This window comes from Mauremys reevesii, linkage group 1 (genome assembly GCF_016161935.1).
Source record: "Mauremys reevesii isolate NIE-2019 linkage group 1, ASM1616193v1, whole genome shotgun sequence".
NCBI lineage: Eukaryota > Metazoa > Chordata > Testudines > Geoemydidae > Mauremys > Mauremys reevesii.
The window spans coordinates 91,556,128-91,578,003 of NC_052623.1; the positions used below are offsets into that span (position 1 = coordinate 91,556,128).

The 21,876-nt window shown below is 43.6% G+C and overlaps 1 long non-coding RNA gene across 2 annotated transcripts in view; it reads right to left on the reverse strand.

The window, feature by feature from the left end:
• Positions 1-4,805, reverse strand: part of LOC120377075 — a 111,830-nt gene extending 107,025 nt beyond the window's left edge. For both annotated transcript variants that reach the window (XR_005587474.1, XR_005587475.1), the window contains exon 1: positions 4,623-4,805. This is a non-coding gene — a long non-coding RNA (uncharacterized LOC120377075). The remainder of the gene's footprint in view (positions 1-4,622) is intronic.
• Positions 4,806-21,876: the final 17,071 nt, after the last annotated feature.

A 21,876-nucleotide genomic window follows, 5' to 3' on the forward strand; every position in this document is an offset into this window, starting at 1 on the left:
CGCGTCCGCAGGTCCGGCCGATCGCGGCTCCCAGGCCAATGGGAGCTGCTGGAAGCAGCAGCCAGCATATCCCTCATCCCGTGCTGCTTCCAGCAGCTCCCATTGGCCTGGAGCAGCGAACCGCGGCCAGTCGGAGCTGCGATCGGCCGGACCTGCGGATGGGGCAGGTAAACACACTGGCCTGGCCCGCCAGAGTCTTTCCCTACACAAGCAGCGTCCCAAGTTTGGGAAACACTGGCCTAGCCAAAGGAAGGCTGAGGGGAGATATGATTGTTCTCTCTAGAGAGATAAATACCAGAGAGGGATGGGAATTATTTAAGTTTGGTGCCAATGTTGACACAAGAACAAATGAGCCATCAATAAATTTTGTCTTAAAATTAGATGAATGTTTCTACTAATAAGAGGAGTGAAGTTCTGAAATCGCCTTCCAAGGGGAGCAGTGGGACAAAAAACCTAACTGGCTTCAAGACAGGACTTGATGATTTAATGGTGGATAAACTGGGTATGGTATGATGACACTGCCTACAATGGTGCTACTGCTAGTAGCAAATATGCCCAACAGATGGTTCTATGTTACTACAGTTAATTCTTTCCTAGGTGTCTGGCTGGTGGACTAGCTAAACACCCAGGGTCCAATTGACCACCATATTTGGGGTAGGAAAGAAATTGTCACCTATGTCAGATCGACAGGGACCTTGGATTTGTGTGGGGGGGGGGAGGGGGATTGTCTTCCTTTGCAACATGGGGCAAAGTCACTTACAGATTTAAACTAGTGTAAGTGATGGATACTCTGTAATTTCAAATCAGGATTTAAAGATGTCTTCAGTAACTCGGCCAGCAGTGATGTTTCAATTACAGGAGTGGGTGGGTAAGGTTCTGTAGCCTGCAATGTGCAGGTGGTCAGATTAGATGATCACAATGGTCTCTTCTGGCCTTGAAGTCTGAGTCTATAAGTCTGTGGAAGCCCCTATGCTGCCTGTGTACTATTGGTTTTCACTTTAAGCCAGAACAACATTCACATCACATGATAATAGACGTTTTTCATCTTCTTTATTCTCACTGTGTACATCTTGTGCCTCTTTCTCAGAGCAGTACAGGTAAAAGTTTCAAAATTAGGAATGTTTTCATTTTTTATTTTAAGGAAATTTGAGCCACTAAATACTTTCTCTCACACAGGGCTCTTCAGTGGGGGGATTGTTGCCTGCAGTGATACCGATGCTTTCAGAGTAAACATGCAATGGCAGTTAAGAACAGCAACATTTGCCAAAGGTCCCAGCTGCCTTCTCAATTTCCAGTAAATTATACAATCTTCTCTTGAATCTACATATTTATTATTATGAAAGTGTTCTTCTATTATTATAAATTCAGTGCCTATGTCCTCATAGTGCCATCCCACTCCCAGCAGGTGAGGCTGAAGTGATGCATCTGTACGATACCCCCGGGCCAAATTTATTCCTCATACAGTTCTATGTAGCTATGCCAGGGCTTAATATGATCTCATATCTAACCAAAGAGAGGTTTGTGCTAATGGTGTTGTGGCACTAAGGAACTGAAGAAATCCTGACTAAACCCAAGATTCAGTATTCAGAGCTTCCTACTCTACAACTTAAATAATGCTTTACCTGAGGTTAGTAAACTTCATGTGTCTGCTGGTGGCATAAGAGCTAGGGTGCCAATATAAAGGACTAGCTGAGCTCACTTCATATTATTTGGAAGTCTGCAAAAGCAGCTTGTGGGGTTACGTTTTATTTTACTTTAAAATGAAGACTGTCAACTGAAATACATCTGTATTAATCAATTTCTGATTGGATGATTATCTATGAATGTTAGTAACATATGTTATGTTGATGTAGAGGATTGTTAGTAATAGTTCTTTTTGTTTTTTTCCCCCTATATGATGTGTACCTTTGTATGTATTTTGAGCTATGATCACATGATAAACCCCACAATAGCCTAGCAAGGTTTAATGGGCTCAGTCAGCCTCACCCCAATACACCTGCACTTGCTGTCAGGCTTGGAAGGGGTGAATAAAAGGGGAGGGCCAAGCTACGTGGACTGATGGCTGGGAAGGAGAGCAGACCTCTTGTTCTTTCTCCATGTGAGAAGGCAGGACCAGACCTGGATGCATCCAGCAACTGCTGATTGCTAGAGCTTCCTGAGAGAAGGTAGGCCTGGCATGGGATTATTGTAGTTGCTTTTCTCCATGAGACTACTTGCTTTTCTACCGGGGTCCTTCTTCTGGTCCAAATAAGACTGCTTGCAGGTGGTGTGCATGTGGGGAGGAGTGATCACCCTCAATAAGCATCTGTTGATTTTGCATGCTACTTCAATGCACATAGATTTGTCCAACTTCCCCAGTTACAGATTACTATACTGCATATCTATTTATTATTTTAGATGACATATATTTACTTGAGCAAGTTTGTCTTAAGAAGAATTTCTCTTAAGATACACTGGTGGTGGTAGATACAATCAAACTGTGTCCCGGCAGAGATTTATAATGACTATTTTGACTGTGCCATAGGTTTCCATAACACTTCATGGACTCATAAGGCAAAATCTCTTCCCTGAAAAGTTCACAATCTGCTTGAATGAGGCACAATATCCCTTATGAAGGGATGATATTAGATGAGGGAAAGATGTTTGATTTTGTTTAATTCAGTTTTGGATACATCTTTAATGCCTCAACAGATAAATCTGTTTCAGGCAAAATGGCATTTCTCTATATCAGTCGTCCCCAACGCGGTGCCTGCGGGTGCCATGGCACCCACGGGGGCATCTTAATGCACCCGCGTCCTGGCCCCCGGGAGAGCACCCGCTGAAATGCCACCGAATTTAAGTGGCATTTTGACGGGGACGCCTCTTGATGACGATGCTTGCCACCGACAAGTGATGTCATCGAGAGGCGTTGCTCCCGAATTTTGGCGTGGATGCCTCTCGATGACACCGCTTGCCATCGACAAGTGACGTCATCGAGAGGCGTCGCCGCCGAAATTTGGCGGCATTTCAGTGGGTGCTCCACCGTCACAGTGGTCATTCGTCTGGCGCCCGCCAGACGAAAAGGTTGGGGACCACTGCTCTATATTATACCATCAGTTTTCAAAGCAAAAAAAAAATCCATTAGATAAACTAAATTACAGATAAATATCACTGGCACAATATGGCTCTTCATTAGAAAAAAAATCATAGGACTGGAAGGGACCCTGAGAGGTCATCTAGTCCAGTCCCCTGCACTCATGGCAGGACTAAGTATTATCTAGATCAGGGGTTGGCAACCTCTGGCATGTGGATCTCCAGGGTAAGCACCCTGGCAGGCTGGGCCAGTTTGTTTACCTGCTGCGTCGGCAGGTTCAGTGGATCACAGCTCCCACGGGCCGCAGTTCGCCATCCCAGGCTAATGGGGGTGACGGGAAGCTGCAGCCAGCACATCCCTCAGCCCACAGTGCTTCCCGTCGCCCCCATTGGCCTGGGACGGTGAACTGCAGCCAGTGGGAGCCGTGGTCGGCTGAACCTACCGACGCGGAAGGTAAACAAACTGGCCCAGCCCGCCAGGATGCTTACCCTGGCGAGCTGCGTGCCACAGGTTGCCAACCCCTGCTCTAGATTCAAATATATTATGTAATTAATCATTCATCTCTGTTCCACACTAGGAACTCCATACTATATGCATAGTTATCACCAGCACATAAGAGGTATGTTTAGGTAACCCATTGATAAGTGTACTAGAAGTTCTCCCCTCTGTGGTGATTCACATATAAGGCTAGGCTACGCTTGGGGGCGGGGGGTCAACCTAAGATACACAACTTCAGCGGCAGCAAGTTGACCGCTGCCACTCCCACGTGAACTCCGCTTCCGCCTCTCACCGCGGTAGAGTTCCGGAGTCAACAGCAGAGTGATCAGAGATCGATTTTATCATGTCTACACTAGATGCGATAAATCGATCCCTGATAGATCAATCACTACCTGCTGACATACCCTAAATTATTACAGCCCCAGCTACCAAGCCTTGACTTTCTACCTCAAGCTGTTGTAGTTTATACTTTTTAGCTCTGGAAGTGCCCAATGTGTTACTGGAAGATTTCTATTCAATTCTATTAAGCCAATGATGTTTGTTTACAAATTATGCTTTTAATTCAAAATATTTTGTTCTTAATTAATCTATTCTGGGAATTAAGGTTGTGGCCTGCCTAAAGGAATTTCCAGGAAAAGCCACAATTAGCTAACTTCCCCTTGAAAGGACATGGATACAGCCCTCCGATCAAGAATAGGCAAACAAGCAGTAAATTCTTCGAAAATAAAAATATTTATTTAGAAGTGAGTACAGTAACAGTTGAGATAATAGTTAAAATTAAAAAGGGGATGAAGTGGTGCAGCAAATAAAGACACACTATACCATATAACGCTATAACAATATAATCATTCACTTAATACTTTAACTTATAACAATATATCAAGTAAACATATAAATTACTTAACTATTTACACTAACATGCAATGAATACTGATCAGGCAGTTATTGAATGGGTAGGGGAAGATCTCCCTCAGACCACAGACACCCAGCTTTATTTACAAGCGAAACCCATATACTCATGGATGGTAAATAAAGGAAGACTTAAACTTACAGAGGCTTTAAAATTCCTTCTGAACCTTCTGCTACGTCTGGGGTTGAGGTACGATGGCTGTCAACAGCGATCTCGCTGTACCTGTGGCCGCTGGTGTAGAGTGGCTGTTTGCTACTGTTGAGCTAAAACGGCTTCTCAGGTGGAAGAGACGGAAGCCCACTTGGTAGCTGCTGCGTTGGCCTCCTGCTGGTTGGATATCAGAAGAGGCCGCTGCCCGGGGCAACCTCAGAACTCTGGGTGCTGCTGCAATAGCTGCTTTTCAGGCAGCTATCGGCTTTGCAGAGTTCCAATGCTGCTTTTTAACTAGCTTCTTCTGTATAGGCATCTTCTTACAGGTGTCTGGCAGTGTTCCGCTCTCTTGCTGGTCTCTGTTCCCTACAGAGCTTTAGCCTGCCGGCTGTCATCCTTATATACAATTTGCTCTCCCAAGTTCAGCCAATCAGCTTTTTGTAGCTCTGCCCATTCCATAGACTTCTGTGGGGCTGCAAAGTATCTCTATAGAATGTGCTAAGTTATCCTCCACAGGACGTGATGCAATCCTATGCCTTGATTGCATCACCCGGAAATGATGCACTCCTATCTCCCAATTACATCCTCTATATTCATTCCTATGGGCTTCAATGTATTTCCATGGTGGGGGGGTTCTTAGCTGACCTGTGGATGACCCCATCTACTTCCTGTCTGGAAGCCCCTATGAATTCCCATGGGTTCCAATGTATTTCTATGCAGTTTTGCTTAGTCATTCTCCTTGGGAAGTGGAATTTACCATTACATTACAGGAAGTGAGATTGTTACATCATAGGCAATGAACCCATATGTGCCTTAGAAATGGAATCTCCCCTGATATTATTTCACCCTATAGCCGCCATGTCTGAATATTCTAATTTATTTCTTTTTAATTAAGGCTCTATTTTTAAAACCAATCACTACTCTAAGCATCCCAAAAGGTCCTGACACTATCAGCACTCTTTTTATGTCCAATTAAGCAAATTATAATTTTCACAAATTTAAACCCCTTCCCAAGGTATTTTCTGCAAACCTTCAGTTCAGGTGCCGCAAAGTAATTTAAACAGCTAAAGCAAAAATCTCTCTACAAGTTCAGTCCTAAGTTGTGTTGGCCAAGATGGTGGCTGTCACCTGTATTGTGATTTAGGCCTTTATTCTGCTAACATCTATACATGTGCTTAATTTTATACATGTGAGTAGGCTCACTGAAATAATTAAGTTACTCTGTGCTTAACTTCACACACTGATGGATGGGAGTCTTAATCCTTTAACCGTAAGTAAGAATCTAACATGGTTTGATATGAGCATGATAGCTGTACAGGGATAGTAAACAATGAAAGTAAAGAGGAAAAGGACATTTTCTGTTACAAATGACTGAATCTGAGCTCACTAATTTTGATTTTTTAATTTTTTTTTAGTATACTCGATCAATCGGAATTCTGCACCACAACTTCTGATTAAAAGATTGTATACACTCTTCGATCTTTTTGTATGTTTTCTTTGATGCTATTACATCTTGGGGTGAAATCAAGACTAGAGAGGGGGGCTGTGTCACCCCTGCTCTGCAACCTTGGGTATCTTACAGTGTCCTGCTGAAGAAACTCCCAACTTGGCTGCTCACAGACAGCCTTCCAGCCTACCAGCCACACCACAATTGTCTGTGCATAATTGCAACCTTCCAGCCACATTTGGGTTACACTCTAACTTTTACAAGCCTGGGTTACTTATGCAGGGTGACCCCAAAACACTCCAAGTCCCAAATTTACTCCAGAAATGGATGTCCTGTACTGCCCAGTCCTCTCTTGGACAGTTCAAATATATTGTCTAATATTCCTTTTAGGGAATAATACATGACAACTTACCACCCTAAATGGCATTATCCAGACTCTTTAATTTAAACACATTAGATATAACAAAAAAGTTTATTAACTACAAAGATACATTTTAAGTGAGTATAAGCAATGAGGTATAACAATCAGAAATTTTTACAAGAAAAATGAAGATAAAATGCTTTGTAGTACCTAATATAATAAACTATATTGAATTTAAAGAAAAGTATCTCACCACATTCTTCCAACAGCATTACTGATCACTTTTCAGGTCAAGACTCCCTCCCCCATCCAATGGTTACTTCATTGTCTTCTTAGGTGCAAAGTGTGATTAGAGATAGGGATCAGGAGGGGTGTCTTAGGGTGTTTGCCCCTTGTTTTTAAAGTATGCTCTCTTGAAAAGCTGAGCACCAGGAGTCAGTCTGTGTAGAAGGATGTTCTCTGCTGATTTTTTTTTCACCTGTTTGAACTTCCTTTGTTATTTTCCTTCCCCCTTTCTGCTTGATGAGACTTTTTACTACTTAAATGCAAACTAAGAAAAGAATACACTCTTGTTTAAGACAGCTCTGTTTGACCAGTTCGGTGCTACGTGAGTATTTTTAATGTGATACAGAGGAAATATGTAACTTTAGACATAAAGCTGCAACACACACTTTACAATGATATTACTGATCAGCAAGTTGAGTTTCCAGATGATACCTCACAAGGCATATCTTGGACAAAGATTATTAAAATAGTGTTTAAGGTATGCACACAGATTCTGTCACAGATGCATCATTCATTTCAGTTTTATTAAAGATATTTTAGAGTTTTAGGCCAGAAGGGACTACCAGACCTCCTGTATGACACAGGCCATCAACACCTGCATACTGAACTCAAAATTAGACCGAAGTATTACAGCCTGCAGGAGACTAAACTGCTATGTGCCACAGGCAGAGAATAGATGTGATTGAGGTGCACAGGTGCCCAAGGTCCCTGCAATGGCAGGGAATTCCTTACGTGAAATATACTCAAGTAACCCTGGCAAGTGACCTTCATCCCATGCTGCAGAGGAAGGTGAAAAACCTCTAAGGTAACCAGCAATTTGACCTGGGCAAAAATTCCTTTGACACCACATATGGTGATCAGTTAGACCATGGGTCGGTAACCTCTGGCACGTGGCTCGCCAGGGTAAGCACCCTGGTGGGCCAGGGCAGTGTGTTTACCTGCCGCGTCGGAAGGTTTGGCAGACTGCGGCTCCCACTGGCTGCGGTTTGCCATCCCAGGCCAATGGGGGTGGCGGGAAGCGGCACAGGCCGAGGGATGTGCTGGCCGCGGCTTCCCACCACCCTGATTGGCCTGGGACGGCGATCCGCGGCCAGTGGGAGCTGTGATTGGCCAAACCAGCTGATGCGGAAGGTAAACAAACTGGCCTGGCCTGCCAGGGTGCTTACCCTGGCGAGCCACATGCCAGAGGTTACTGACCCCTGAGTTAGATGCTGAGAATATAAACAAGAGCCAGCCAGCTAAGCACAGGAGAGAGAATGATCAGAACTTCAGAGGAAGGAGATGACCAAAAATATCACAGTGAGAGGAAAGGGAAATTCTTTTCTGACTCCTGTGGGTGGTTGGCTGAAACCCTGAAGTGTGAGCTTTCAAGAACATAAGACATAAACTAGCATTCAGTCCCAGGGCTTCTGAGCCCTGCCCCCTATCACAAGCAATCCTATCACTAGAGCCCTACCACATTCACAGCCACGAGAAACTCATCACCAACTGCAGAATCTGGTCTTTTGTGTGCTTTTACCCTATACTATACACATTTCATGGGGGAGACCAGCATTTCTCAAATTGGGGGTCCTGACCCAAAAGAGGGTTGCAGGGGGCTCAGAAGGTTAATTTAGGGGGGTCATGGTATTGCCACCCTTACTTCTGTGCTGTCTTCAGAGCTGGGTGGCCAGAGAGCAGTGGCTGTTGGCAAGGTCCTGAGGTCTGAAGGCTGCGGCCCGCCAGCAGCAGCTCAGAAGTAATGGTGGCAATACTATACCATGCCATCCTTACTTCTGTGATGCTGCTGGCAGTGGCTCTGCCTTCAGAGCTGTGCTCCCAGCTAGCAGCCACTGCTCTCCAGCTGCTCATCTCTGAAGGCAGCGCTGCCACCAGCAGCAGCACAGAAGTAAGAAGAGCAGTACTGCAACCTTCCCCTACAATAACCTTGTGACCCCCTGCCTCCACACCTCCTTTTCGGGTCAGGACCCCTACAATTACAACACTGTGAAATTTCAGATTTAAATAGCTGAAATCATGACATTTACATTTTTAAAAAAATCCTATTAGCATGAAATTGACCAAAATGGACTATGAATTAGGTAGGGCCCTACCTATCGCACAATCCTAAATTTGTCCAGTTCCCTTCAAATTAATTACGTTGTTTGTCCCCACAACTCGTACTAGGAGGCTATTCCAGACCTCACCCCTCTAATGGCTAGAAACTTCCTTCCTCATTCAAGCCTGAATTTCTTCATGACCAACACTGTCTTTTAGCTTACCCTTTTCACCCTTCCTGGTATTTACCCCAATTTATCTAGAGAGAGAAGTCATATTCCCTCTCAGCCTTCTTTTTGCTAGGCTAAACAAGCCAGTCTCTCCTAGTGTCCTCTCATAAGACAGGATCACCATTCTCCTGATCATCCTAGTAGCTCTTTGTTGTACCTGTTCCATTCTGAATTAATCTTTCTTGAACACTGGTGGACAGAATTCTATTCAGTATTCTAAGTGAGGTCATATCAGTGCCTGGTACAATGGCATCAATACTTTTCTATCTCTACTGGAAACCCCTTAACTGGTTCATCCTGGGATTGTATTTGCCTCATTCACAGACACGTCACATTAGTGGCTCATAATCATCCTTTGATTGACCAGCTCACCCAGGTCTTTCTCCTCCTATATTGCTTCCAATTTATGAGCCCCCAGATTATAGCAGAAATTACTATTAGACCCTAAGTGACTCAGGTCTTCCTATGTAATAATCTGATCCTCTTCTGTATTGACTATTCCCCCCAAATTTGTATAATCAGCATTACAACACTCCTACCAAAATCATTAATAAAAATTTTGAATTAGATTGGTCTGAAGATCATTCCTTGAAGAATTCCACTAGTTACCTTCCACCAATAGTTCACCTTTTAGCATAACCCATTGCCTTTTCTCCTTTAGCCAGTTCCTTATTCACCTTACAATTCTTCTACTAATCTCCATCTTCTCTACTCTAATAATTTCCCATGTGGTACCGTGTCAAATGCTTTATGGAAGTCCAAGTATATTGGATCTGCTGAATTTCCCTTTTTTAAAAAAATTCTCTGTTGCCTCAAAGGAAGAAATCAAGTCGTTCTGGCACAGTTTACTTTTTGGTAAACCTATCCTGCATTATATCCCCATTTTCTTTTTCTGCCATTAACTTACATCACAGGATTAGAAGGGACTGCAATGGTCATCTAGTCTAAACTCCTCACAATATTCAGGATTTTTTGTGTGTAAACCACCCAAGACAGATGGCTATCCAGCTCCTTTTTGAAAATCTCCAATGAAGAAGCTTCCACAACTTCCCAAGGCAGTCTGCTTCATTGACCTATTGTTCTTACAGTCAGGATTTTTTTTTCCTGAGATTTAATCTAAATCTGCTATGTTGTAGTTAGAACACATTGCCTCTTGTCATGACCTTTTCTTCATCTTTATTTATGGCAGCCTTTCAAGTATCTGAAGACCACTGTCATATTTCCTCTCCTCTCCCCCTCAATCTCCTCCTTTTCAAACTAAACATGCCCAGTTCTTTCCCCCTTTGCTCATATGGCTTGTGTTCTATACGTTTGATCATCTAGGTCAGGGATCGGCAACCTTCGGCAAGTGGCCTGCGAGGGTAAGCCCCCTGGCGGGCCGGGCCAGTTTGTTTACTGGCCTCGTCCACAGGTTCTGCCGATCACGGCTCCCACTGGCTGTAGTTAGCCTTCCAGGCTAATGGGGGCTGCGGGAAGCGGCGCGGGCTGAGGGATGTGCTGACTGTGGCTTCTCGCATCCCCCATTGGCCTGGAGCGGCGAACTATGACCAGTGGGAGCCACAATCAACCGAACCTGCAGATGCAGCAGGTAAACAAACTGGCCCGGCCCGCCAGGGGTCTTACAGGGCCGTTTGCCGAAAGTTGATGATTCCTGGTCTAGGTTACTCATCTTTAGAGCCCTTTCAGTTTCTCTACATACTTTCCTTTCTCTACATTGGTGACCAAAATTGGACACAGTACTCCAGCTGAGGCCTAACCAGAGCCAAGTAGAGTGGTGCTATCACCTCCCGTGATTTGCATGTTATGCCTCTGTTTAATGCAACCTAAAATTGCATTTGCTTTCTTTGCAATAGCATCTCATTGCTAACTCATGTTGCGGTTGTGATCCACCACAAATCCCAGATCCCTCTCAGCAGTGCTGCTTCCAAGCCAGTTATTCCCCATTCTGTATTTATGCATTTGATTTTTCTTCACTACATGTAGCACCTTACATTTGTCATTGTTGAATTTCCTTTTGTTGTCTATAGCCCAGTTCTCAAATTCATCATTATCTCTCTGAATTGTAGCTCTATTCTCCAAACTGTTGGCAACCCGCCTAGCTTTGTATCATCTGCAAATTTGACAATATGATCTCTATACCTACATCCAGGTCATTAATAAAGATGTCAAACAACACTGGACCCAGAAAAGATCTCTGTGGACCCCACTTCAGAACTTAATTATTCTTTCCTTCACAATTTGTTCTAAAGTTGCACATACTACTGAGGTCAGACTACCAGTTCTGTAATTTCTCAATCACTTTTGAAAAGAAAGGAAAATATGAAAATGCACTAGAAAAAGTGGTGAGGAAAAGCCTCTAGAGAAACTTTTTTTTCCCAGGGAATCAGGTGATGATAGAGGAAAGGTTAGAATGGGCTGCTGCTTGTATCATTGATCAGAAATTGTACTCTTCAGTGAAAAGAATAAAAAAAAAATCAGATTATTTCTTTTGGCTAAATGTGTGTGTAGTGTGTTGTGTGGTTTTTTCCCCCCTCCCTTCCTCTGTAAAGAAGAGTGAACATGAACTTGAATGTGAATGTCACATCCCTTCTCTGCTTTGATCATGGAATATCTATTGTTTGGCAAAGAGATTCAGTGTTGAAAGTCTGGGCAAAGGCTCTCTGCAGTAAGAGGAGCTGTATGCTCCTCTATGAGGCAAACAGAAGGGGTTTTGTGCACAGCCGCATAAGCATTAAAATGGCAGATGCCTTAACTTTCAGCAGCTTAAACTGATCAGTCTGAAACAGCATTCATCAGCAAACATACAATGCAGACTTCTAGATGTCAAAAGAAGAGATGGTTAGAATGATTAGTGTTCTGTGTTTCATGAAAAGCGGTCTCCGTCTCATACTATGTAATCGTTCCTTTTCTTAGTGTAGTGAAACGTACCTCATTGCTTTCAATAACAGAAAGTATAAAGCTTTTGATTATAACTTATGTTTTTCAGCTATTGAGCAAACTGAAAACTTAAATCAATGGAAATTTTAAAAAGGTGCTACTGAGTTAAATAGCATAAATCTGTAAACAGCCTGACTTATTTTATTTCTTTTTTTTTTCAATTTAAAAGAATCCAAGGGAATAAAACGGTTTACATAATGGTCCAAGTTTCTACCTGGCATATAGCCATTGAAGCCACCAGGATTACACAAGAGATTAATTTGGCCAACAAATATTTCTATTTTTGTGTAGGATCTGTAGGGTTAGTGCCAATGTTATTAAAAATAGCCTCTGATTCGGGTGCCTCAATTTTTGGCTATCCAGTTTAAGGAATCCCAGTTTGGGTATCCAGAATCATAGGCCACTGCTGAAAATGTTATACCTTGCTTGTACTGAATTTTGTTTCAAATTCAGCACACCCTCCCTGAATAGAAGCCCCTGAATAGAAGCTCTCTAATATCATGGGACCAACATGGCTACAACACTGCAAACAAGAAATTTTGTGAGAATTTTAGTGAAATCTATATCAGCATTTGTTTTGAAATTGTTATCCAATTTTTTTGTTTATCAGAAATCTGGTTTAAATAAAAAAATATATTAGACATGTACTAAAGACAAAAATCCTCTCTCTCCCCCCAAATTATCCATTTTTAATGCTGTGAAATATAAACAACTTTGAAATTTTTCATGATTTTTTTTTGTGAGGGGGTCCAACTTCTACCTGGACCATTCTGATTTGATAGTATCTCCCCCCGCTTCTTTCTCCCCACAGGTATAAATGACCATCATATTACACCATTTGTAGAATTAGGCCCATTGACTTGCATCTTGGGTAGTTATTAACAAAGTGGGCATAAAACTCTACCATTTGATCTTGTATACTCCCTTTTCATATCAGGCAGAGAGGGAATTGAACCTGCTTTCAAGTGAGTACTCTAACCACTGGTCTAAAAGTGTTAAGGAGGCTGTCTTTGCCCCTTCTGCCTCTGTCCATTTTTGTGGGGGATGGTTATATGTGCTTTAAGCATGTCTGCCTGATTTGGCCCCGAAGGCAATGTAGATATGGGGGTGCCTAGTTTGTGAATTCTGCTAGGTCTTAGGCATCTGTTAGGCAATGAGCTATTGGGCAGTGTCAGAACTTATTTGGCTGTATGTGTGCCCACCACTGAACTTTGGGTATCTTGGGGACTTTAACTGTGGAAGGGTAGGTGCCCAGGGGCTTTAAGGGTGGGATTCACAAAGGTACTTAGGTATCTATTGCCCATTGAACCCCTAGATGCTTACAGAGTTGGGTATCAGCTGAGCTTGGATTTTGTGAATGCCAGTGTCATCTAAATGTTAACTTTAGGTGCCTAACTGCCTCTTTAGGCTTCTAAGTCCTTCTTGTAGCAGAGGGGTAGCCGTGTTAGTCTGGATCTGTAAAAGCAGCAAAGAGTCCTGTGGCACCTTATAGACTAACAGACGTTTTGGAGCATGAGCTTTCGTGGGTGAATACCCACTTCGTCGGATGCATGTGAGTCTTTCTTGTGAATCCCTTCCAGAGAGCCTATTGTAACTTATTCCCAGAATCAGAGATAATACAATGAAGAATACAAATGGAGAAAGAAATTGTAGAAACTAGACCTAGCAGTGGGACAAATTAGACTGCTGTTGGCAGTACTTTACGTGCTTTAGGACTTCTATATATCTAAGATATGTCAAGAAAAATGAACCGATACATCTTTTATATTTGTCCCTTAAGGGAAAACATGATTAGCATACTTTAAGAAAATGTTATGCTTGAGCAATAATTATAAAGCCACGACCTTGCATACCCACACAGCACCGGGCTATCCTTGAAAAAACGTTTGTAATTTAAACTAATTTTGATAAACAATTTTCAGTGGGCTTCTATGATTTCAATCAGAATTTAATTCAGATGTTCAAAGTAACTTAATCATTACCCAGCCAGCATTTTGCCCCTGGCAGAAGAGGTGGATTAATATAATTTAGACTGGAGTGGGCAAACTTTTTGGCCTGAGGGCCACATTGGGATTCTGAAACTGTATGGTGGGCTGGGTAGGGTAGGCTGTGCCTCCTAGGGTGACCAGACCAGAGTGTGTGTGTTTGTGTGTGTGGGGGTAATAGGTGCCTATATAAGACAAAGCCCCAAATATTGGGACTGTCCCTATAAAATCGGTCATCTGGTCACCCTAGTGCCTCCCCAAACAGCCTGGCCCCCACCCCCTATCTGCTGCCTCCCACTTCCTGCCCCCTGACTCCTCCCTTCAGAACCCTTGACCCATTCAACCCACCCCCCACTCCTTGTCCCCTAATTGCCCCCCTGGAACCTCACCCCCATCCAACCCACCTGCTGTATGTCCCCTGACTGCCCTGACCCCTATCCACACCCCCACCCCCGACAGCCCCGCCGGAACCCTCCACCCCTTATCCAATCCCCTTGCTCCCTGCCTCCTTACCATGCCACTCAGAGAACCAGGACTGGCAGCCATGCCGCCTGGCTGGAGCACTGGGGCAGGCCAGTGGCTCTCGCAGCTGTGCTTCCTGGCAGGAACTCGCAGCCCTGCTGCCCAGATATGATATGGCTGAGTAAGACTTAATTCTGAGATCTGAGTGAGATTTAATTCTGAGATCCTGACCAAATTTGGTTCCCAGAGCACTCCTTCGTAAAAGCAGAGATGTAAATTCCAGTGTCCAGACATTCCAATGTGTGCAGCAACATTCTGAATATTATAAAGAGAACTAGAAAAAGGGGTTCTGTATAGTTTCATGTGGACAAGATATGCAATGCAAGTGGCTTGATTTCTGTTTTTAAAAAGGAGACATTGACTCAACTGCTGTGAAAATAAGATTCTAGGTTTAACTATGTATGGAGTTGTCTTAATTAGGTGTATACCCCTTCCTACTTTCTGGTTAGAGTGAATAAATACACCTCATCACTGTAGTATCAGAATGCATTTATTTTCACAACACTCCTGCAAGATAGTGAAGTATCATTCCCATTTTACAGATGGGGAATGGAGGCACAGAGAGGCTAAAGTCGCACAGGAACTCTGTGATGGGAGCAGGAAATTAAACCAAAGTCTCCAAAGGCTTTGGCTAGTGTCCTAGCCATTGGATGAGCCACCTTCTTCTCCACAAGCTATTTTTAAAAGTAACAATCATCAGGAACAATCTTAATTTAAGCATTTTGTCGCTGCCAATTAGCAGTATATTTGGGAACCCTGGTTTTACCTAGTACATTTTCACTTTTTTTAAGATATTAAATTTCACTTGAGGCATATTGCAAGACTTGTATTATCTAATCCAGGGGTAGGCGACCTATGGCGCGGGTGCCGAAGGCGGCACGCGAGCTGATATTCAGCGGCACTCACACTGCCCGGGTCCTGGCCACCAGTCCGGGGGGCTCTGCATTTTAATTTAATTTTAAATGAAGCTTCTTAAACATTTTAAAAGCCTTATTTACTTTACATACAACAATAGTTTAGTTATATATTATAGACATAGAAAGAGACCTTCTAAAAACGTTAAAATGTATTACTGGCACGCAAAATCTTAAATAAATGAATAATAAGTGAATAAATGAATATTCGGCACACCACTTCTGAAAGGTTGCCGATCCCTGATCTAATCTTTTATTTAAAAAAACAAGGAACTGTTTGCATTAAAGTAGAGAATGCTTGTTACCACACAGATCCATAATAAAAGAAAAGTGAGGATACTATAGGAAATACACTTTACATTGTGCTGTAAATTATCAGATAATGTGCTCTGTTACTATATCTGCAGTTCATTAAATTAGGCTTTTAATTGGCATGTCTGCACCAGCAAATTTGATAATTTTTCTTGGTTTGAAAAATAAAAACACAAGTCTGCAACATGAAGGACAGTTGGTAACAGTACTCCAACCTTCTAGATGTTTCGGCGGCATGTCTGTCCTGCCAAGAAGTAACAAATAGTACCTGCTGGGTGTGAAAATAGTACCTGCTGGCCTTTCAAAATGAAGAATGATCTTGCAGTTAAGGTCAGAGCCAGCATTCAATGTAAACTAATTCATTTCTTGTGGTCTTTCAGTATAAGAACACAGCTTAGCCCTTCACAAAGTAAACTTTTGCAAAAAGGTCCCTGTTAGCAGCTTATTCCCACTCGTACAAAAGTGCTTCTGAACTGTTACCGTATCTGTCCTCTTCCTGTGCTTTTAATGTGAACAGTGATCCAACAGTTATTGAGGTTCAGATGACGGAAAACATAACTGACATCACTGCCTGTTTGACAATGGAGATATCATTCTTCATTTACAAGATTCTCCTGTATATTCCAAACCAGCCAAGTGCTAGTTAAGATCGTTTAGGTGTTTTGTAACTTTTTTTTTTTAATTCACTGTTTGTACTTGGTGCCCCATCCTGCATCTATTCTGTGTTTGAAAATTCCATTGACTTCAATGGAAGTTCTGTGAGTGATGCAGATATGCAAGTCGGATCTTAATTATTTAGTCAGGTACTTAAAGAGGAGAAGCCTCATTAGAACTTTATATTGGTCCTGGGCAAAACGTCCCCTCCATGGAAATGGAAATGTCTATACATTAAGATGTGTTGTATCATGATGGCAGCCTCACTCTGATTTCTGTTAGACAGGGATTGCCTAATTGGCACCACTGACATTCATGTTGGAAGCCTCAGTGCTGAGGCTAAGGGCTGGGACAGGTATAAAGATTGATCTATCTCAGGTATGGTTGGTCTGTTTCTTCTCTCATGTAAACTTGTACATGGGTGTAACTCCCTTGATTACTGGTGTAACCCTTCTGCCAGGCCGAATTTATAGCAGCAAGGGCCGGGTTCAATACATAGGGGTCCCTTCCCTACAACGTAATGCAAAACCAGCTCGAGCCCCCACCCAGTGACCTGGGAAAATCTTACACACACCCCTGGGCACCTCGAAGAGGCAATACTTCCCCTCTCGCAAGCACAGTCTCGGTGTAGCAGAAAAAGTTTAATTACATGAGATAAACAGCAAGCATAAAATTGGGGAAACACCTCAACTAGAGTTCATAGACCAAACCGTGAGCAAAGACCCACCCCAGGAAATTGGGCCGTGTCCTTTTCCCTGGGCTCTTGAGTCCAGCAACCCCCAAATCACCCCAAGACTCCAAAGTCCAATACCCCAAATGTCCCTAGAGTCCAGCAACCCAAAGATCACCCACAGTCCCAACAATCCCACAATCCAAAAGTCTCTGTCCCGGGTCAGTACAGCCCCAGAGTTCGAGAGTCTATCTGCAGAGGTCCCCTGCCCCCAGCCTGGGTAGAAAGGAGCACTTACGTGGTCCGGGGCCAACTGCCCTGCCTCTCCATGGGGTTCTGCTTCCGTCTTCTCCACGAACTGCTCCGCTCTACCAGCCACTCCACTCTGCTCCTCCAGCCATCCTCACAAAACTACTCTGCTCCGCCAGCTGCTCTGCTCCACCAGCCATCCCCACAAACTGCTCGGCTCCACTCACTCCGTGGCGCCACAAACTGCTCCACTCCACCAGCTGCTCTGCTCCGCAGTATAGCTTCAGGCTCCCTCACTAGTTAGCACAGTACTCAGTGCTCTCAGCTCAGCAATTCCAGCTCTTTAGTGATTTCAGCTCACAGTAGGGGAGCCCCAGTGCTAGTGCACCATTTGCCCAAAGTGAGTTCAACTGAGTAACCTGTATCTAGATTCTTAAGGGAATCAAAAATCAACTCTGATATTCCACAGTGGAGAGAGGAGTAGGTAGAACTGGTGCTTCTGGCTCACACAAATAGCCTACACCACCAGATACAGATACCTGTCCCCAGCCTCTCTCAATTCACTGCGTTTTGGAACCCATGTCCCTTGTCTAGCAAGTGCTATTTAGTTGATAGTGAAACTCTTTATCATAAAACAGTTTCGTAGTTCCTCATTTACTTAATCAGGGTGACAACATTTTATTCCTCCTGCCCCAATAACAAAGAAATTGGGGATCCCACAGCTGTGAAAGTAACCATTTTAGGCAGAGTGGGTGTGCCTATACAAACACAATCAGCCTCTGAAATTCTTTTGCACACTCATCATAATTCACCTCCAGATGTCAGGGTAGAGCTCATCCTGACTCTGCTTACACTGGTTTACACCTGATTTACATTGATGTGAGACAGGGATCGGCAACATTTGGCACGCGGCCTGTCAGGGAAATCCGCTGGCGGGCCGGGCTGGTTTGTGTACCTGCAGCTTTCACAGGTTCGGCTGATCGCAGCTCCCACTGGCCACAGTTTGCCATTCCGGGCCAATGGGGCTGCAGGAAGTGGTGTGGGCCGAGGGATGGACCGCAGCCAGTGGGAGCCACAATCGGCTGAATTTGCGGATGCTGCAGGTAAACAAACCGTCCCAGCCTGCCAGCAGATTTCCTTGATGGGCCTTGTGCCAAAGGTTGCCAGTCCCTGAGTGAGAGGAGAATCAAACCCTTTGACTGTTGGTGTGCTTGGTGCGCTAGTCAACTGGTACCTTGCTGTTGCCATTGCAAGTCTTGTATATTGGTGCCTTGCTGTCACCATTGCAGATCTGATTCTTCACTCTCCTGCATCTTGTTCACCCATTTACCACAGTAGAAAGTGGGTGAAAATGGTTACTATTCAGATGTGGGAACATTTAACACCACTTTGCACAGGGTGTTCAAGGACTACACAAGGTGAAAGGCAGTGAAGAATCAGGCTCTCTGTATCAGTTCTCTAAATAAATGGGACTGTCAGTGTCCACAGCTGTAAATAATGAACCATTCAGGAACACTAAATTCACATTACACATTGTGAAATGCTGTGTCTCACTTACCCCTATCAAAAGCAGCATTGTCACTTTGACTGATTAAGAGACTCACACATAGAATAGCTTTCCCTTCTCATTTACTATAGTTACAGGTTTAAAACTGACAGCGAGTGCCATGATGATGATCATAAATTCTCTTCAGATTCTGTTTACTCAGAAAAGTCTTTCAGACTCACTGAGGAATTTACCACATTCACCTATCAAGAACAAGAATGAAAGGTACTCTGCAGAAGAGCACTCAAAGTGAATTGAATATGTATCTCATAAACTTCCTTTTATTTCAAGGCAGACAATTGACTCAGAAGACTAAGCTTGGTGCAGGAAGTGGAAAAAAATAATTATTTTAATATGTATGACATGCAAAGCATTTCTATTAGTAGTGCATTTAACAGTGTAGTTGATTTCAGCTTGCTGGTGGGTCTAACTTCTGTTAGCACAACTAATTATTGCGTGGAAAGTGCTTTGAGACCCTTAGGTGGAAGACTTTTTTTTTTTAATTAATTGCAACAAATGTGTATTTTGATTAATCTGCTAAGCAAGAAACTGTCATTTCCATTATCCCCCACTCCCTGCTCCCTTGCTGACCTGTCACTCGCCAGGTAGGGCATGCAGGTGCATCCCCTTCCCCTAGCCAGTAGGGGATCGGAGGGGGAGGAAATTAGGAAAGACTCTGACTCATGATGTAACCTCTTTTTTGCAGGAAGGTATAAGCCATGTGACAAGCTGGCAGCAGAACAGGGAAACTGGATGGGGTCCAGGCTGCGACTGGTAGATGTTGTAACTGAATTCTGGTGCATGTAGAACTTGTAGAGCAGCAGCAGGGACTGGGCAGGGGCCCTACAGTCAAAGGACTGAGCAGAGGGGTCTGAAGGGAGATGGAACCAGCAGTAGCTCAGGCTTGTAAAGGAACAGGAGCCTGAAGGCCATTGCAGCCAAAGTGCTGTAGACCCTGGGGATAAGCCTGGGAAGTGCTCAGAGTGCACTGACCAGGTGCTGAACCCATAAGAAAGGGCTACTGTCCTTGTATAGGACAGCTGTATGAAGCCTGGGGACATGGAAGGCCTTGTAGCCTAGCCTAGTGGTAGGAGCAGTCCTATATCAGGATCTATGTAGGAAGTGGTGCTGCAGCAATGGGACAATAAAGCAGAGCTTTCTCTCCCCTCCCCCCGCCAATTACACATGCTATAGACGATTGATCTAACCAGGAAACCTGTGGGTTACCTACTTGCTTTTAATAGAGGAACAAACTGGAAAGGGAACCCCAGGCAGTAGGCCTGAGGAGACCAAACCTCTATTGGGCTGCCCCAGGGGCCAAGGTAGGAACTGCTATGTTTTACATTGAAATGTAACTGCTTAAATCCCTGGATCCAGAGTATTTGCAACCTTTCTCTTTCCTGTCAGTCGTAGTAATTTGTAGAGTGACCTATGGGATAGAGCATTAGACTGGGAGTCAGGAGATATCAGAACTATTCCTGGTTCTGCCACTGGCCTGCTCGGTGATCTTGAGCAAGTCACTTCCCCTCTCTGTGCCTGTAAAATGGGGACAATTAAATTGATCTCCTCTATAAAGTGCTCCGAGGTCTGCTGATGACAAATGCTATATACGAGCTAGGTATTATTATTAAAACTGTGCTATTTCCCCACATTTCATTCTCCAAAGATCTTAATCTCTGGGTCCTGTTCTGGCAATTTACTCAATTTGGGTATATTCTCCTGCATTTATAATCCCATTAGTGTAACAAGGTACATAAGCAAGGGTGGCCGAAATGAACTCTAAATAGACAAGACTAAAAAAAATAAAAATGTCCCCCTTCCCACAACATACGAGGAAAATATTTGGGGTGATGTTACACATGTGTCTGGTTAGCTCCAAATATCTTTTTTAATTCACTCCCAGGCTTCCTTCCTGTGACCATCCAAAGGCCCCAGACCACCATCAACCTTGCTTATTAGATGTCAGATGCTATAGATCAGGGGTTCTCAAACTGGGGGTCAGGACCCCTCATGGGCTCGCGAGGTTATTACAGGGGGATCGCGAGCTGTCAGCCTCCACCCCAAACCCTGATTTGTCTCCAGCATTTATAATGGTGTTAAATATATAAACAAATGTTTTTAATGTATATGGGGGGGTCGCACTCAGAGGCTTGCTGTGTGAAAGGGGTCACCAGTACAAAAGCCTGAGAACCACTGCTATAGATTGTGCCTCCAATACTTACAGTGTGCAATGGTACTCCGATAACTCTTGCCACACTCTCTCTTATAACTTGGGTGGATGTGGGAGGTGGAGTCATAAGGGGCTGTTCCATCTAGGCTCTAGGGATTGAAGCAAGCAACCTCCTGGGTGTTCCTGGAACCAGAACCAATGACAGCTCCTGCCACTCTCTGCCTACATGAAGTTGTTACATTGCTCCTTAATGTATTACTGTACGGTGTACACAATAGTGTGACAGCTTAATTTGTTAGATGCTGTTCTGGGTAGAATGACTCACCTATCTACTCAATGTTGTTGCTAATTTGACTTTAGTACCAGTAAAGTTTAAGTGCTTCTCCACAGGTGCTTCAGATCAAAAGCCACATATGTTTTGTTTTACTGCTTGCACACAAAGCAGGGCCAGAAGTGCAAAGTATTGTTCTTTATCTTTACAGGAATGCCTGCGAGCTAGTAGACTGAACACAGACTCGGGCGCTCAGAGTTTAAGTTTGGGTGGGTGTGTTTTTATTTTTGTGTTTTAATCCTGGTTCTGAAATTGACACCCTTTGTTCTGGGCAGGTCAGATGATTAATCATCCTGCCTCCTCTGAGAAATGAGAGGTACCTATAGGTATTATGGTACCTAAAGGTATTATGAAGATCAACTATTTAAAGTTTTAAAGTGCTTCACCAGTGCTAAATATTACTTTAAAAAATGAGAACTCAGGCCATTGTATTTTTCTTAGTCTTTCTTGTTTTCACGTAGAGCCCTGAAGATCTTCTGCTTTATCTCTTCACAAGCAGTCTCCCCACCTCTCCCGTATCTCAGACTCACATTGCAAGCATTGCGTTTCCATTGGAGGAGGACTAGGTAGGAGTTTTTCAGAGTATGTCAATGCT